Source organism: Lepidochelys olivacea (assembly GCF_965140295.1).
Source record: "Lepidochelys olivacea isolate rLepOli2 genome assembly, chromosome: 21".
In the NCBI taxonomy this organism is placed as follows: Eukaryota; Metazoa; Chordata; order Testudines; family Cheloniidae; genus Lepidochelys; species Lepidochelys olivacea.
The window spans coordinates 11,913,272-11,919,163 of NC_140431.1; positions in this window are offsets into that span (position 1 = coordinate 11,913,272).

A 5,892-nucleotide genomic window follows, 5' to 3' on the forward strand; every position below is an offset into this window, starting at 1 on the left:
CAGGACCAGTGTCAGTGTCTCTTCAAAGTACATGCATGACTTCACTATTGCTATTGATTTCAGGTGGCAAGATAAAATAGCTAGCTAGCTGGGTGCGTATGTGGCTAGATAGATGGATAAACTCCTTTAGGCACCTTTGAAATCCCACTTTGGCTACAGTCACTTATACTGTAACTGGACTCTTCCCCAGAAAGAGAAGAGAGTGATGAAAGTTATCAAGTGATAGGAAAAGCCAGAGTGACTGATAAGCTACTTCACAGTTGAAAGATGCTTTGTGGGGTGTGTGAGAGAGTTTGCTTCACAGCTTGTGTATTTAACTCTGCCTGTTTACTTTGTAACTGATCAGAAAAGAAATGAAATTGTCATGCTGATATATTTTAATTGGTCCATTAGAATTGCTAAATAAAATAAATTTTCCCTGGCAGATGCACCCACTGGAGCGTGGACTTTCATTTCTCACTCTTGGTTTGAGCAATGCAAAATTATTTCTTCTTTCTTCCAAGAAGATTTAAATTAAAATTCAGTGTCTGACGTGTATCCATCCACATACGCTGTCTTTTGCTGTGTGTGATGGTTCAGAGATAGCTGTGTCCCAGCTGGGGCTGAGACATTCTGTTGGGAATGGGAACGTGGCATGCTAGAACAACGACTTGGGCATTGGAAGCTAAAAGTTGCCTATTAGATAAAGGAAAATTGATTGTGGTTAGAGTCTGCTGTGGAAGGTGGGTGGCTTATGAATTGAGTGGACATGATTTGTGGGATGGCTTGCACAAAGGCAGTTGGGATCAAGTGATTTAAAAGAAAAAACCTGTGATTTTAAGTTAGATGGAGAAGCATTAAGCATCTGAATTAGGTACCTAGGGCCTGCCCTATTGGATCAGACATGAAGTCCAATATACTTTAGCTGTGTACACATCAGGAGATACTTTAGCACTGATAGAAAAGCTAATACGTATCTAGGTGGGCAATGTTACATGTCGGGGGGTGATGCGAGGGGGTGCTTTCCTGACCCCAAAAGACAATCAGTTTATGGCATGAAGCATGAGAAATGATTTTAGTTTTTATGCAGCTACAGAACAGAACTGTGAAACCAGTGCAGGACTGATCTACAATTATCTGGATTCAGACTTTGCAAATCTGGTTTTCAGACTGTAAACTCTCTGGGGACATGAACAGTTTGCTTACGTGCATGTGCAAAGCCTTGCATAGTAGGGCTTCTGTCCTTGACTAGGCCTCTCGGGACCACCACAAGGAGCTCTAGCCATAATTATATCTGTGTTCACGTTTTACGTCCCCACAGTGGTGGTTGCATCCGGGGGGTTCTTTCAGGCTCATTGTGAATAATTGAAAACTCTATCAGTTTATCCTTATTCCTGTTTAATCCAGGATGATAGCCTACCCGCCCACGCCCCACACACGTCTGAAATGAGAATGCAGACGGCATTGCATCTGCTCTGTAGGATAAACCTGCGCACAGATAAACTTTGCATGCGTGGTAACTAATTCGTCTCTGTGTGAGAGCGCTTCGGCATTGCCTTGCTGCTTGCTGTTAGCGGTGAGCACGATTTGCCACCCCGTGTCTGTTTCCTGGCTAACCTGCGTCCCAGCGTCTCACCCTCATGGCGTCACTTGCTTTCTGGTGCATGGTGTTAGGCACTGCTGGTAGTCAGCCGCCTCCAACCCCTCCGGGAAGCCAACAGCTGTGAGATGTGGCGTGCTGACATCAGGAGGTGCTAAACATGCTGCCAACAAACAGCTGGCATGCACGTTTTAACAGAGCTTCTCGTTCCCTGTCAGCTGCTGGCTGGAAGCTGGGCAGCTCTGGAGATGTGCTAGCACACGAGGAGGAGGAGAGCCAGAAGCTTTTGGGGGGTGACAGCCAACAAGCCAAGAGAACTCGCATTGCCAAAGCACGAGGGGTGAGGATGCCAAAGCAATGCCCAGATAAGAGACTCAGCAGTGCCAAGACCGGATTGCTGGCAGTGGCAAAGCAGGAGAGTTAGCACAGCCAAGACAGGCAAGCTGGCATAGCCAGGAGGCAGTATTATTCTCTCCAATGCACAGGCATTGGGACTTTACAGGATGCTCTTTATGGAATTAAGAACAATCAGTCCTGCTACAGTTGTTGCAGTGCAATTTTTCTGCCTCAATGACTCAATGCAAAATAAGTTTCATGCTGTCTCTGGCGTTCCTCTCTGGGGGAGAACAATACTGAATGGAAGGCAGGGCTTGGCACAAAGGGTGTTTAGTGGGCCCGGTGGCAAAGATGGGACTTTAATTTTTGAGACCACCAGAATAAGTCCATCAATCTGACAGTCTGGGCTACTCCGTTTAGTCAGAGATGAGTGACAGAGCAAGCGTCTACCACGTGGCCCCCCAACTCTGGTTTGGAGGGACCACCTCAATTTCCATGGCCCTTTAGCTCCTAGGTTCCTGTCGTGCAAAATAGGGAGTCACAGCCCATCAGAAAGAAATCTGCAACGAAGTATAGAAACAAACAGGATTCCACCTAGCTTGAGTACCACTTTTCTCTGCTTTGTTTACCAGGGGCTGCACCCTGGCTGGAACTCAGTGCAACATGCAGACACCTAATGGCTGAATAACATACTGCAAGTAAATACCTATTCAGGGCCATCTCCCAATATTACCCACTCGTGCCAATTGTGGGTATGTGCCCCTGCCCTGTAAGAACAAGAGCGAGAGGCCTTTAGCCCATTTCACAGTGGTTAGAGGGAAAGGACTTTCAGCATTACTTACCTGGGCAACAGCTACCCAGATAAACTGCAAGAACCCTGTACCTTATTACCAATCTCTGGAGTCTTCCATGCAGTCACCCCCAATTCATTCTGACCCTCAATGCTGCTTAAACTGATTGGTTTTAGGGTAATTGACATTGTGATCTATGGGTGGGGAGTGGAAGAAGAAAAGGTAGAAGGACCTGTCGTAAATATTTCAATCCTCTACATTTTAATCTGGAGCACTAATGGAATTTATAATCAGCTGGTTTTTATGGTGCCTAATATTCACCGGTTCAGGGAAATACATAACTGTGGTGATATTGAAATATGGGTCCTTGGCTTCCTGCACCAGCCAGGAATCATAAAGGAAGTTGTATTGGTGATGTGATAGCAGGGGGTTCAAGCTGGTCTCTGGCTCAGTACTGAATTGATGCCCCCTGCATGATGTCAGGGGCATCTGTGTTGCTAGAAGTGGACTCTTTTGGATGTTATGCATTATAAGAGCACTACTGGTCATAAATAATTCCAGGCGGGAGGCATAAATTCCTGCGTCTTGACCAAATTACCTTCAACGGGGGTAATTACAGTCTACCTTCCTAAAACTTCCCCTGCCATTTTTCATTTGGGTAGAACAACCTTCACTTCCTGTCCTGGTATAATAGTGCTGTGCGGTATTGTCAAATAGCTCCACCCCAGAGGTGGCTGCATTTCAGAGGTTGATGATTCCCATATGATTCTCTATTTATGAAAATACTTTGGGCTCTTCCTGGACACAAGGCATTATTGCCATCCCGTGGAGTGCTTCGTGATTAGTTGGATTAGGGGCTAGTTGGGAAATATTTAGTTCAGAGATGTTAAATAAATGTTTAAACTCTCGCAAGGTGATCGTGGAGATGAGCTTGATTTAAGTCTTAGACAGACGAGATAAGTAATTGTGTATTAAATTCTGTGATGACATTTTTGGATGAAATGATTAAATTTAAAAAAAGCTTGGTTTTTTTTAAAACAAAGTAATGAAATTACAACTTATCAAGTTACTCCACGGCTAAAAGGCATCCGTAACAATAACAGCACCTCATCAGGAAAGGCAAGATAGGAAACTGTGTAACCCAGTGGGTAGAGCACCTACCTAGCTCTCCAGAGAGCTGGGTTCTGGTTCTGTTGTGTAGCCTCTAACAAGCTAGTTACTGCTCTGTGTCTTAGCTTTTCCCATCTGCGAAACGAGCGTAAAGATACTCTTCAAAATGCTTTACAAAGGAAAGAAGCACTACTAAGCTAGGAATAAGAAAAGGAGGACTTGTGGCACCTTAGAGACTAACAAATTTATTTGAGCATAAGCTTTTGTGAGCCGGCTGCTACTCTTAAACTAGGAATGTCCTCGTAACTCAAATAACCCCATTGGGGAGGACCAGTTGGCAGTCAAAAATTGGGGTGGCAGCCCAGTTCCTAGTGAACAAATGTGTACGTTGACCAAACCAACTCCAGGCTGGCACTAATTGGGGTAGCAATGACCACAGTGGTGCTGTCTGGGCAATACCATGGTGGCCACAGCATCTGGACATCCTCTTAGGCTGTGAACTCCTTGGGGGCAGGGACAGCACCTAGAACAATGGGGCTCCTGGTCCATGAGTGGGACTCCAAGTCTATGATACAAATAACTGTGAAGCAGTCTCAGCAGAGAAGCTGAGGAGAGGGCCTGATCCAGAGCTTGAAGCCAAGGGGGAGAGTCCCAGTGACTTTGGGCTTTGGATCAGGCCCGGCATGGGCCTAGACACCACTAGAGATTGCTTTTCCAGATGAGGTACACTGTTCTCCTGCGATCCTGTGTTTTATGGATAATTAAAGGCTCCTTGTCTAAACTGCTCTGTGCTGGGCTGCAAATCACCTCTCTTGGTTTGAAGCTGCTTCTCTAACAGACCCTCACGTAGAACTGCTCCGAATGGTGCCCTGATCATGACCGAGACTGTTGTAGGTGGAAATCCAATCAATGGTAATTAGGTGGAGACACGAATTAGTGCCTTGGAGACTGACTCTCTGAACTCTGATTGCAGTGGAGGTTGGGGGGAGGATGACGAAGCCCTGTGGAACAAGGCAGGTATTTAAATGATGCTGGCTAGCTGCCCGCCCAGCTCCCTTGGTGGCTTGCCTAGTCAGAGGAGAGTTCACTGTGTACCTGAAGCACACCACAAAGAGAAGGAGGCAGCTTCCGTTAACCGCTGGCCTGCTCCCTGGGAGCTGTGGAAGGACCATGCTTGCTGCTACCCACCCCCAGCCGCACCTGTTCAGCAGCCCAGCACAGAAGGAAGAGGAGGTGTTTATGGCTTTGTAAGGGGACTCGAGGCTTTACTCCCAGTCCTGCCCGTCTTCATGGGGTGGGGGACCTTGACTGTGTATAATAGGGGCAGGTTCTCAAGAGCTCAGCTGCCACAGTTGACCCTGGATTTTTTTCCAAAGAGCTCAGCTTCCATGGTGAGGCTTATGGCCGGATTTTCATCACAGCTGTGCACCCAGCACACCGGGCTCCTCTACAAACCTGGCCCTTTGTCTCTCTGGGCCTGTCCTCCCCACTCTGTACATGGGGAGCACAACTTCCTACCTGTCTTGTGGGGGACTTAGAGGGATAAATGAATTAATGGGGGAGGATGCTCAGATACTCCAGTGGAGATGGGGCTGTAGAAAAGCCTATCCCACTCCCTCAAGCTTGACCTCCGGAAAACCCAGCCCTCTATCTACCTGAGGTGAAGGGGAGGAGACGGCAGCTGGCTTTTGCACCTCAGAGCAGCTGCTGCAGTTTTCTGGCCAGTGCCTTCCATTCGGGTTGGTGCACTCTGCCCCCGAAGTCCGGAAAACCGGAGCAAGCCACTGAACTAGGAGGTGGTGGTTGCCACGTGTCGGCGGGCCGTGAAACCTGAAGCAAGAGGTTCCCTGTAGGGCTTCCCATTCACTCTGCCTACTTGTGGAGAGACTGCAGGCTCAGGGCCAGGCCCTCTTGCGCCGCTGATTCCTTTTGAGACGTGCCCGTTACGTAGCAGCCTGCCAAGCCATTGCCAAGAACTTCCAGGAGGTAATCCCCCTGTTCCCCCACAAGCCTGCCCTCACTGCCGCAGTGGGGATGGGGGCAAACCATCACCAGGGAAACAAGAGTCTGACCGGA